Source organism: Equus caballus, chromosome 18 (genome assembly GCF_041296265.1).
Source record: "Equus caballus isolate H_3958 breed thoroughbred chromosome 18, TB-T2T, whole genome shotgun sequence".
Lineage (NCBI taxonomy): Eukaryota > Metazoa > Chordata > Mammalia > Perissodactyla > Equidae > Equus > Equus caballus.
This window is the reverse complement of record NC_091701.1, coordinates 4,765,123-4,778,216: the sequence shown is the minus strand read 5'-3', so window position 1 is coordinate 4,778,216 and position 13,094 is coordinate 4,765,123.

Below are 13,094 nucleotides of genomic sequence, written 5' to 3'. Positions count from 1 at the left end.
TAAAACCCACATGGCAAGTCGGGATGAGGGGCAATGTGTGCAAAGAACCCCCACACGGCCTGGCACATAGTGGCTCTCACAATTGGGTGGCTATTAGTTCTTCCTGTGGCTCAGCACTGCCGCTCGGAACGTCACCTGGGGACTAATCAAGCCCCTGATTGCCCCAGGGTCCCAGGAGAGCACCCCCAGATGCCTGTCTTCCTCCCACGGGATCAGCCTGCCTTTGCCTCAGTGGACTCAGTGGCCCAGTGCTCCTTGGGACTCCCAAGCCTGGCCATGAAGCAGGATGCCGACCCCCCAGCATCCCCATTTCTATAAAAACATGTTCTCCAGTTGTTGTAAGAATTCCATTGTGAACCCCAACAGGGAGATGACAGAAATGAACCCTGAGGGGGTTGCATGGTGTGTGGGCCTGTCCAGCTGCCCCTCACCCTGGTCTTGGCAGGCAAAGCCCACTTTGCTCCAGAGGCAGAAAATGGCACAGAGTCCTGGGCGTGGGAGCCAGTCTTGGCCACCGACACGTGAAGGGACTTCTGCAGGAGACTCCAGGGGAAGGAGGGTTCCCTACTCCTAAGGAGTGGCTGAGAAGGAGTGCTCTTTCCTGTGGCCCGGAGCAGTGGTGGGCTCCCCTCATCCACCTGTGGGACATCACGGCCGGGAGGCGGTGGCTGAGGGCAAGGGTGGGAAGCACCTGGGTCCCCGAGGACCTCTGGAGCCAGTGGACTCTGGGATCAGCTCACTGTGCTTCTGCCGTGGCACATGGTGCATGCATGTCCTTCTTCTTAGCGCCACTTTTAGGCGGGGCTTCTTTGCTTTCAGCCCAAAGCAGCCTGAATGATGTTCGTTTGATGCTTGTCTTCAGATCCATCCTCCTGGCCCTTGTTCCCTGATCCCTGCTCAAGGGAACCAGTAGAATGGCCTTCTCCTCTGCTTCTCCCTCCCTGAGGGTGAGGCCAGGCCCCCACTTGTCCCCCTCTTGCCTGTCACAATGGCTTGGGACCCAGAAGAGTTAGATCAGGCAGGAGGTAAGAACCGGATCCGGGCCCCAAGCTGCAGGTGGTAATGTGCCCCTCAAGAAAGAGAACACTGTGAAATAAAATCCGACCCACCCCTTTCCCACTCAACTTCCTTCGACAGCCCACTATTTCCAAAAGGAAAAGCCCAAACTCGAGCTCCTTAATCAAGCCCCTCATGATCTGGCCCCACAAAGCACCCCACAACGTGTTGAAATGCGTCCTGGGCAGACTGGGAACTCAGACGCCAACAGAACATGGTCAAGGCTCTGGGGAGCTGCAGCTTTGCTCCACCAGGGCCTCCCGTGGGCACAGCACCCCAGGGCCTCCCCAGGGCCTCCAGGGAAAGCACCAGAACCTCAGGACAAGGCAGCCTTGAGAGGAGCAGTGAAGGATCAGTGGTTTTCCAGGTCAACCATAAAACGCCTGACACCACAGACAGGAGCCCCGGGGCCGCACTCCATCAGTCTGCCTTCACGTGGCTGTGTCTCCTGCCAGGAATCACCCTTCTCCAGGCCCGTGCACCCAATGCCTGCTCATCCTCCGACACCCACACCCACTCCTGCCCTCCCAAGCTTTACCCCCTCACTCCCTCCTGTGTGCCACGGAAGACTGAGGGTCGGCTCTTGCTATGGGCTTTCTGTGATGTCGTTCAGAGGCTTTATTCAGATGGCTGTCTGTCTCCCACACCTGAAGGACAGGGACGTATTTTTTATTCAGTTTTAAATCCCCAGAGAGCAACACAGGGGCTGCTGTAGACTTGGCATGTTATATGGGTTTGAGAAGAAAACTAGGAAGGCAGAGAGGAAGGGATGGAGGGAAGGAGAGAGGAAGGAGGAAAGAAGGAAGAAGGAAGGAAGGCAAGCCAGCCCACACTGCGGCTCCAATAGACTGGTCTCCTAACCCTTCCAGAAATTTGAGACATTTCCAACCAGGCATTAACACGTCAAGACCTTCACACCTTAGTGAAAATGAGTGTTGCATTTTCTCTTCTTTGAGGTCAAGGGGCAGTCAATCGCCTGGTTGCTCAGAGGAAGCCTGGTGAGGAAGCAAAGGCAGCTCCCGTGGGCTCTGAGGGTCAGGAAGGACTCCGCCCCCAGCTCAGGGCTGGGGCAGCGCCTGCCCCGCCACTGAACGTGAGGAGCCACAGCTCCTCGGAGCTCCGGTAGGGAAAGAGCAGCCAAGGCAGTGAAAGTCCTGACCGAAGAGCCAGCAGCAAGCTCCCGCAACTCCATCCTCACCCACGAGTCTTCGACAGGCGCCTCTAGGTGTCACCATGTCCCGGAAAGGGCAACCCAGGCTGAAGACTGGACACAAGGGAGAGGCGTGATCAGGGCAGGGGCGCAGGGTCCCTTGTCAGCGCTGATCACCAGCTTTCACTCTGGTTTTCCAGTTACCTGTTCAGAGAAACAGGGGGGCACCTCCAGGCAGGGTAATAACAATGTTGACAGTGAGGGCTCGTCGTGGGCCAGCCCTGGGCTACACGCTCTGATGTGTTAATTACAATAATCCTGGGGCCACACCTGACTCTGAGCTCCACCATAGCTCAGCCTGAGCAGACCCAGCCTGGAGCAGACTCTGGTCCCCACCAGGACCTGAAATCCCAAAGAGAAGGGCAGAAAGACTGCCACCTCCCACTGGAGGAGCGTGGATGCTCTCTGTCCTCATTCACTTGCTAGGCCCCACTGTGGTTCAGACCTCTCATCCATCAGCTGGAGTTCACTGATGTAAGTACTGATGTAAGTACTCCCCAAGTACTTGTGTCAAGGATGCACTGGGGAGAAACCAATGCAGACCTGGATGTGGAGGTGCATTGGGAGGCCTAGGCTGTTCAAGCTCTTTTCAGGCTGGGACATTTCTTAGACCTTTACCTCCTAAGTCTCTTTCCCCCTGGACCACTTGCCTCCTGGACTCCACAGAATAAGAGTGCCAGACCTAGCAAATAAAAATATATGATGCTCAATTAAATTTGAATTTCAGACAAACAGCAAAAATTTTCATATAAGTATGTCCTGTGTAATATTTCGAACATATTTTAAAATGAAAACTTATTTGTGTGCATCTGAAATCCTAATGTCACTGAGGGTCCTGTGTTGTGTCTGATAACCCCACTCCCGGCCACTCTCCTCCTGGATATGACTGTCTAGGCGCAGCAGCCAGGAAATCTGCCACTGTACAATCCCCTGCAAGGCTTCCAAAGAGTGGAGGCTCACCCTGTGAATGGAAGGCCTGTCCTATATAAAACAGAGATGCACCTTGTCATGCAAGTGTTTGCCGCTGACCTCAGGGGACACCATCCACACCAGGCCTCTGAGTGTGGAATGCCTGCTGCCCATCTCCCTCCAGGGCCCTGACTGGTGAGCAGAGCCGTGCCCATAGCTGGCCTCCCCAGAGTTCAGGCTCCACTCCTGGACTGACTGACCGGGCAAGAGCAAAGCAACTCCCTGGGCACAGCCCTGGGATGGGTCTGTTTACGTTTACAACTTCTCCTGGCTCTGAAGACCAAGGTTCTGTGGATGCAGTAGCCTCAGTGATCAGAGCCAGAGCAAAGAGGGAACAAAAACCATGTCACCCAGGGAGGAAAAAAGGGCTCCCTGCAGCAGGACCCGCCGGCCTGGACAGGAGCAGGGGAGGGGCAGGGCTGCAGTAAGTGGAGGAGGGGCTGGGCTGCAGTGAGAGAGGGGCGGGGCTGCAGTGAAGGAGGGGCGGGGCTGCAGTGAAGGAGGGGCGGGGCTGCAGTGAAGGAGGGGCGGGGCTGCAGTGCGGGGGCGCGGCCTCTCGCTGTTCTCAGTCGGCTCCTCCCTGCCGGCCCTCCCTTCCTCCTCTCCCACCTCTTGTTTGTCTCTCTTTTCTCACTTCCTGTGCAGCACTGTTAGCCTCTCACTTCCTCCTTGGTTTCCTCTCTTCCCACTTTGCTCTCTCCCTTTGGATGGCTCTGTCTTCTCACCGCATGGCTGAGAAGTCCTGAGACTCCTGTCCCCAGTGTGCCCTTAGGCTGCCGCAGCCCGTCCAGCTGGAGACGGTGGGGTATCATCCTCTCATGGAGCCCCAATGCAGTGTGCAGCCATGCGCGCGTGCTCAGAAACAGTGTGCGCGCGCAGGAGGTTATCTGGCCAGTTTGTCTGAGCTGCCAAGACATAGAAAACAGCATCCAAGCGATGGTGAGACGGATGCCACTCGGCAGCTTGTCAGAGGAGATCTCTGAGAACCATGACTGGGTGGTGGAGCCCCTCACCCACTTGTTGGGAACAGTTGGAAGGAAAGGGGGATATGAGGAAACTCTTTAAAGAGAGCACGGGGAGCGCCCGCCGGGAGTCAGAGGAGGGCTTAGCTCTCATTGTGAAGCCTCGTGTCCTGTGTTGGACTAGACGCTTTTTAATTACAGGTTAGAGACTTTGTGACTGGAGTGACCATAGGATTTTCTATTGCCTATAAGTGACCAGAAGGGGAATGAGCTCGGCAGGGAAGGCCGATCTTGTCTGCGCAGGAATAAAGGGCAACGGGAGACACAACTAGAGGGGCTTTCTATCGCCCCCCGCCCCCCACCCCAGGTCTGCGCCTTTGGTGTAAACACCACGTGGAGACTGCCTTGTGCTCAGAAAACTGCCCCTAGCTCCAGCTCCGGCTGGCAGGGAGTGGGGAGTGGGGACTACCCCCGCTCCTGACTGGGGCCCACTCAGTGTACACTCCCCCCTCCCCCCTCCGGCCCCTTCTCCTCCCTCCATCCCTCCTTCCAAGGAGGGGTTCCTGCGGTGCGGGGCTGGGCGACGTCCACCACACAGCCCCTCCAGGCTTAGCGGCTGTGATGAGGGCCTCTGGGATGGGGGAGGAAGCCACTGCTGAGCAGCCTGATCGGGGGAAAGGTCAGTTTATGAAAGTAGTCGGGGAACAGAGAGAGCCTTTCAATAAAAGAAATGCACCAATAAAAAGCTAGAGGAGGAGATGAAGATAAGTTTTGTTTTAATTTCAAAAGGCATAAAGTACAGGATGTGCAAGCCTCATCTTAGCTGGTGCATTGGGCTCTTGGCCGCAGCCCCGGAATTTCACAGCTGGAAAGGTCACTCTCTGGGTAGGAACCACCGTACGTACGTTCTCATCTCATCTTCATCGCCGCCCAGGACTCAAGGCGTGTCACCGCAGCCTTGGAGATGAGCAACTGCCCCCAAAGGTTAAGTGATCTGCCCAAGGTCCCTGGTGGGTGAGGCCATGAGGACCCTGTACCCACTCTGCAACCCGCCATGTCAGGCCTCCTGGGGGCTCTGGGAGGCACATCCACACTGTCTGCCCTGCCTGGCTGAAGAGCTCCCTACACACCCCTCACTCCCCACCGCTTGGAGTCCATCCTTTACTGAGAAATGAGCTGCTGTGAACGAATGCATCCAGGGGCTGGGGCCACGTGCCTGAATGGTGGACCTTCAGGCAAAATGACCATTTGCTCTGCAGTCTGAGCTTGGCTCTACTGAGTGGATCTGCTGCTAAATATTTGGCTGGTGTCATTTGTGTGGCTCCATTCAGCTGAGAGCCCAGATGGGCTGGAACATTCTGGAAGACTTCATTCACAAGCCTGGTGCTTCTGCGGGGGTGGCTGAGGCCCCTGGACTGTCTGGGGCTCTCTTTCCCTGGGGTCTCAGCATTCATGCTCTAGCCCAAGGTTCCCCACATGGCAGCCGGGTCCCAGGAAAGAAAAAGCAGGAGCTACAAGGCCTGTTAAAGCCTGGGTTTGGAAGTTGTGTGGTGTCGCTTCCACCTCATTCTACACCGCAAGTCGCGAGGCCAGTGGAGATTCAAGGGATGGGAAACAGACTCCGGGCTCCTGAGGAGGCGGCTCCTACGTGTGGAGAGGGGGGAACCGGCAGGGGCTGCTTCGGAGTCCAGCTTCCCCGGGCACATGGAGGCGAGGGTACAGTCGTTATGTTTAAAAAGAAAATGTCCTCACTAGTGAGAGGTGCATAGTCACATGTTGACAAATGAAGTGATGTAATGCCCCAGTCTGCCTGACGACGACCCAGGAAAAAAGCGAAAGGAGGTAGATGAAACAAGCTCGGCAAGTTCCAGAATCATGAAAAGATCGTCGATGGGCTTGTGGGGAATCATCGCACTTTCTCTACTTTTGCAAGTGTTTAAAAGTTTGCATACTATAACGTGAAAACAACCCAGTAAATAAGTAAAGCTGAGGAATTTGGGAGGGCATGGGGGCGGGTGTCTCTAAAATGGAGCTGGACTGGAGACGCTGAACTGGCTGACCTCTGAGGCTTCCCTGCCTCTAATGGGGGGATCTTGTTCCACCATAAATCCAAGAGCTCAGGAGAAAGAGGAGGGGGTTCCAAGCATTGGGTACATTCGGCCAGGGTGGGGACAGGAGGGAGCCGGGGGAGGCAGCAGGAGGGCCCTGCCTCACACCGGGCTCCATTCCGTCTGTCCTCCCCAGCACCAACCTGCCCAGCCTGATGCCCGCCATTCTGTCCTGTCTGTCCCTGCGCTTCGGGGCTCCAGGCAGCCTCTCTGACTGCAGCTCAGCCCTCTGCCAGCCCTTCTCAGGAGAGCCCTGTGGCCAGGCCACCTGGTCCCCAGACCTGACTCTCCCACATAGTGCCTGCAGGAAGCCCTGGTCATTTGAAAAACATTTGTTTTTTAAAAAAAAATGCCAGGTGGCTGCAACAGTGAACGGCAGTCTCTTCTTTCCCGGAGCCCACGTTCTAGGGACCCGGGAGGAGAGCTGTGGGAGCAGCGGAGTCTGGTGTGATCCAGCGTCCGGGCTTCTCTCCACCGAGCTTTCCCACTCCCCCAGTACCTCCTCTTCTGTTGCTGAAACACCAGATCCTCCACGTCCAGCCAGGAGCATGCTGTGTGTCTGGTGGTGTTGCTTCTTTCCTCAGCAGCTCCCAAAGCAGTCGTGAGGCTGAGGAGCAGGAAGAAGTGGCAGAAATGGAGATGGTAGTTCATTCATTCCTTCATCCTTTTTTCACCGAAAGTCGCCGAGCATCTCCTAGGTCCTGGGACCATGGAGGGGAAATCTTGGCCAGTGTCCCATCAGAACTCACAGCTCTTGGCAGCTGACTCCGAGCGGGGTTTTCTGCCTTTTCCAAAGGAAACACCCTCTGTCTTCGCCCCTCTCTTCATTCTTTGAATTCACATCCGGCCGAGGCGTTTGGGTCTGCAATCCTAGTGGGATGAAAAGGGAGACTGTCCAGGGAGAGAAACTAGACCGCCCACCTGGAGACAGCCTGTGTGTGAGGCCTGGGCACCTGCCCTGGGGTCAGAAAGACTCTGCCCCTCCCTGGCTGGGCCACCTGAGAAAAGCTGCCAGACCTCTCTGAGGCGCATTGCCCTCACTTCCAGAATGGGGAGCTGTCAGGACTCAGTGAGCCCAGTGCTGAGCAGCCCTGGCTCTCCTCAGCTCCTCCAGCCTGGCCTGCCCCTTCCCACCTGCTCTGCGCACCTGACCTTCTCTTCTCCGAAAGAGCAGAGGTTTCCACTCCAGGATCAGCCTGGGGGAGCACCCGGCTTGGGTTGGGTCAGACCACACCTGCGGGGCCCTCAGTGAATGCGGTGCAGACGGGTTCCAGAAGCCCAGAGTGCACTGCCTTTTGGAGGGGGTCCTTCTCTGGAAAATGCAGTGTGTTATTGAAAACCAGTGCGTTATTCTAAACAGGCCCCACTGAGCTGATGGCTGAGAAGAACCATTTGCCCCAGCTGCTGGCGCTCCTTCCCTGTTTCATTAGGGCGGAGGGTCTTTTCTCTGCAAAGAGTCCAAAGGGAATTTCTCCAGTAAAGGGTTTCCTTCCGTGAGAGCCACAGGAGTCGACAGGAAGCCAGGGGAGGGGCGGCAGCTGACATGGGATTCGAGGGCTCCTGAAGAAGTAAGGAGACTGTTGCTCAGGTGCCCCTGGGACTGTGGCAGTGTCTTCACAATCAGGCCTGCGTCCTCACCCTCCACCCTCAGCCAGCCAGGGAGGCAGACGCACACACAAACCGAGCATGGAGCAGAGAGCAGAGGGCAGAGGGGCTGGGGAGGAGGCTGGGGCCAGAGCAGAGGAGGACAAGCCTTCTCACAGGAAAAAGGGGAGACTTACGGGCAGGTCAGCAGGAATGAGCACGCACGAGGTAGACAGATGCTGGTTAAGACTCTGCTCTTCCAAGCCAGATTCTTAGCGCTGCCTCTGACTAGCTGTGTGACCTTGTGCAAGTTCTTCAGCATCTCTGTGCCTGGGTTTCTTTAATTGTAAAATAACAGATTTAGCTGTAGGAAGACAAGCACAGCGTCTCGTTAGCTGTTGTCCCTGTTTCAGACTCAGTGAGGAGGAGAAGTTATAATCTAGGAGTTCCTGTGAACTGCCTCATGCTGTGCCTATGGGCCCTCCATTAAGGGTTCCAGAAAAGGCTGGGTCCTGAAGAAGGCCAGGCTGACCTCTCCTGGGAGGCGTTTGTAGAAGAAAAGTGAAAGGAGTCTGGAGATGCCACCAAGTGAGGATCCCAGGGAACTCTGGTTGAATGGAATTTAAAACTGAGCTCCCTGGGGGGAAGCGTCAGTTCAGAGGCACTGGGACAAGCAGGATGTCTGAGGTCACAGGAAAGGGGTGAGCAGGGGCAGAGGAGAGGGCCATGTCCTCCGGGAGGACCAGCTGGGGAGGAGGGTGAGGGGACGGCGCCATGAGCACAGCCAGGGGCCCCAGATGGAGGCAATACAGGGCATGTGCCCCCTGCCCCCCCAACAAGCCCCGAACAAGGCTGTCTGCCCGCCTGTCCTGGCTCCACGTGAACTGTCATGAGCCCTTGGCTTCCACGCTGCACCCAGGCAACTGGGGAGACAAGTATACAGCCGTCCCAGGGTGTGAGGGTCAGTGGGTGAACATAACAGAAAGCGCCGCCCCATCGGGTGGGGTGGCTCCTTAGCCACCGTTGACGTGCTTGGCCCGGTTTAGGTTTGGTGACCAACTTTATCACAAGGAAAGTCAGGCTGTGGGTAGAAGGGCTCCCTTATCCTCAGTTCTCCTTTCTTCGCCCTTTTCCTGGAGAGGGCATGGCTGTGTGAGGAGGGCTGAGACATCCACGCCTGCCCTGGGGATGGGGTGCCTTGGGGACCTGAGGACCTGGACACAGAGGGCACACCTGCCTGGGACCAAAGAGGAGTCCCCGTCACCACTGCATTCTCTGTCCCTCTAGAAACGATGACGTGAGACAGGTGTGGACATCCCCACATTAGAAAGGAGGAGAGTGAGCCCAGAGAGCTTCTGGCTCCCAAGGTCACATAGCTAGAGAGCAGCAGGGCCAAAACCCACCCAGCGAGGTCCTGCTTCTCCCCACCCTGATAATTCTCCCACTGCCCCCTCCACCACTCTCCCCGCCGCCAGCAGCAGCACCTGAGAACTTGCTAGAAAGACACAGCATAGTGACCCTCCCCAGAGCTTCTGAATCAGAACCACTGGGTAACTGAGGCAGCTCCATCTGGAGAACCACTGCCTGTAGCCCGCTAGCACCATAAAGATGGGCTCACGGCGAGAGCAGGAAAACCAGCGAGGCTTGGCAGCCGCCCTGGGGGTGCCCAGGAGCCCAACGTGCAGGCTCAGGCCTGGGCGGGTGGGAAGAGATGGCAGGACTGAGCCATGCCAGGGCAGGTGGCACACCCACTCCAGCTCAGCACCCCTTCCCGGTGGCTGGACTAGAGAAGAAAGGCTGAGCAAGGTGTATCCGGCTGAACCCAGAGCAGGCTTGAGGGGTGGTTTCTGGGGTCCAGCCCTGACAATCCCTCTTGCCTTTGGGCAGATCACTTCTCTGCAAGAGGGAGGGCAGCAGAGGGTTACTGGAGATAATGTCATAAAACACATAAAGCACAGACATCATCAGCCGCCGGATTTGGAAGAAGGCATGACTGAGTTCTCAAATGAGCCTCACACTGGCAGTGGCATGCTGGGGTCCAGGGCTTAAACCATGAGCACTCCATCCCAGCCTAGCAGGTGTCAGGGGGCTGCAAGCCACCCCCAGAGGCAGCCACAGGAACTGCCACGTGGAATGACAGGCAAACCATCAGCAAATGCTTGGCCAGAAAAGCTGCAGCTCAGTCTGCTCCTTAATCCGGGGGAACTGCGGCTGCTCCAGCCTCCCCAAGCACAGCTCCCACCTGCCGGTTGACTGCCCCATGGCTCACGGGGTTCAATCTTTCTTTCCCCAGAAGAGCTGTGGGGACGTAATAGGAGCAGTTGATTGGGTGCCAGGCCTGTGCCATGGGGTGAGTATGACTCAGTCCTTGCCTCAAAGAGCTGCCAGCCTCGAAATGGAGATGCACAAGTGAATCAGCCATCTCAGTATGGTCTTGTCAACCTAAAGACAGCTATAAGCATGTGGCAGGCCCAGTACTGGGGGCCCAGGACACAAGGTCATCCTGCCATGGGCTTGCAGACACATCACGGCAGGTGTATGTGACATGCTCTGCACTTCTTCTGCACGAGCTACAGAGATGGGGCGGGGTTCCCCAACGGCAGAGACATGGGGCCTGGGCGCCCCTCTCTGCCCACTTCTGGGCCCCATTTTCCCATCTGTGGAAATGGGGTAGACTCGGGTTGTTGGCTCTGAAGGCCTGGTGGCCGTTGTCCCCCATTGTCCCGGCTCCCCTCCCCTCTGTGTCCTAGGCCCTCCCAGCAGGTGCCGTTCACGTACCCAAAGCCTGCAGCTATCTCTCCACTTGGAGCAGAAGCTCGAATGATGAGCCACTGAGGTCCAGTGAATGCTTAATTACACGCTCTTCCCACCACTGAATAAATAACCAAAATCAGGTGGTCGCTACATTGCAGGCTAGTCTCTTTTTTGCCCCCTGTTCAAGGCTTTCTCTCTGCCAGTTGTCATTTCATAATGTGGTCTTCATAGTTCAATAAAAGCACATGGCAGGGGCGGTCAGGGCAGGTGGGAGCACGGTGGTCCTCTGTGCAGTCCCAGGCCCAGCGGTGGCCAGCTGCTGCTGCCCAGTGGGGTCTGAGTGGGGTGGCCGCCAGGGGAGCCATCACTGTGCATCTCAGCAGTTGGGTGGAGCCTGGCGTGGAGGGGGCCGTTTTGGGAGGGAGGAGTCACAGAGCTGGTTTGGGAGGAACAGGATGGGAAGGTCACAGGGTGACATCGGGCCAGCGCAGTGAAGGGTTGTGTGAGGGTGGGAACCTGGGAGGCTTCTGCAGGTGTGTGGGAGGAGCGGCCTCTGCCCAGGGCGAGGAGCAAAGGGCACTCTCACCCTGAGGGGCAGCATGCCAGCGGGCCAGAGAAGAGCCAGAAGGGGGGGCGGTGGCAGTAGTGGGCAGAAGGGGTGTTGGTGGGGGAGCCAGGCCAGCTTCAGGCAGGCCCTGTCTAGAATCCTGGGCCCCACAGCCAACCCCAGGCTGCTCTCAGGCCACGGAAACCCTGGTCCCCACCCCTCACCCCTGCCCTGAGGCCTCTGCCTTCCCCCAACCCCACCACCCAGAGAAAGACAAGTCACCTGCTCTCCGCACGGCCGCCCTCCCACCCCAGCCCTGCACTGCTTGCAGGAGGAGGAAGGGTGGCTGGTCCCACGCTGTGTGTGTGTGTGTCTGTGTGTGTGTGTGTGTGTGTGTTTGGGCAGATGCCCTTGGACCAGGCACCAAGGTCCATTTTCACACGGGTGGAGGCAGGATGGGGTGCTGAGCACTGGGGAGGCATGGCTAGTGCTGGGAACCACCTTCCTTGTGCGTCTTCTCTGAGCCAAGCCCTGTGCCAGGCACTTCCATGTCCCGTAGCTCATGTATTCCCAGCAGTGGCTTCACTGAGTGACAGGAGTTGAAGACGAGGACTCAGGGGTTCAAAGAGGTGAAGCCATTCGCCCAAAGTTCCGAGAACTCGCTCTGTCCAACTCCACAGACATTCTCTTTTTCATCATTTCGTGCTCAGCCAGACTGCAAGGGCTCAGGTGGGATGGGGGGGTGGGAATTGCCTTGAACAAGAGGCTGCTTCTTCTGAGAAAGAGGGACGAGGAGAGGACAGGGAGCACTCACCGACATTCAGGGTTCCGAGAGAGAGATGGAGGGGAGGGATGGCATCTGCTTTCTGGCTTCCCCGTGAGGAGGTGTGGGGCAGGGGCAGCGGGTGTGGACAGTTGCTGAGGATGTCAGAAGGTCTACATGCCAGTGAGAGAAGCCAGTTGGAAAAAGGTGTCCTGGTAAAGCAGGAAACCAATTATTGGCCACCACACGGCAGTTGTCTGGGATCATGGTGAGGTGCCTGGAGGTTCTGGGAGCAGGGGGAGGATCCCCCAAGATGACTCAGCCGCTGGGGCCTCCATAAGGCCCCAAGGAGGTGGGAGCACGCAGTGTGGACAGACAGCCTTGAGCAGCTGTGTGGGCCTGCATGGGACTCCTGAGGCTGAGGTGGCTGCACAGGTCAGCAGCGACAAACACCTGGTGTCTTAAGTGACAGAGGCTGCCCTGGGGCCCAGGAGAGGGGCCTGGGGGAGGTGGGTGCGATTGCTCAGCACACAGAGCCGAGGCCTGCCTGTCAGCTGGGAGGGCAGGAGGAGGGGAGAGGCCGCGTAAGGGGAGAGTCGGGCTGCTGGGAAGCAGTGGATGGAGTCCTCAGCTTCCCCCTGCAAGCCCCTCTTTCACCGGTTCTTCAGGCACTTCGCACTCACTGCGTGCCGGGCTCTGTGCTGGGCACTGGCTGCAGAGAGGAGCAGGGCGTCAGGAGGGGAAGACAGGCTGATCGTGCAGCCCAAGACATGCACGGTAAGGTCATGGCACAGACCTGGCTGAGGCCCTGGGCCAGGCTGCTGGGATGGCTCACCAGGAAGACCACACAGCCCCACCCTCAGGGGCCTAGAGTCCATCACCGTCTACAGGGGTTCAGGGAGTCTGGAGGAGGGAGAGTACGTGCAGCCGGGTCTCCGAGGCCAGGCAGCCTTTATGTGCTATGTTATGAAGTCCTTTTAACCAATCTATGTGGAAAGGATTATTATTTTCATTTTTTGTCAATAAAACTGAGCTTAGTATAATGGTTAATGCCATGTGTCAGCTTGGCTGGGCCATGTTGCCTGATATTTGGTCAAACATCATTATAGGTGTTTCCATGAAGGTGTTTTTGGTCGTGATT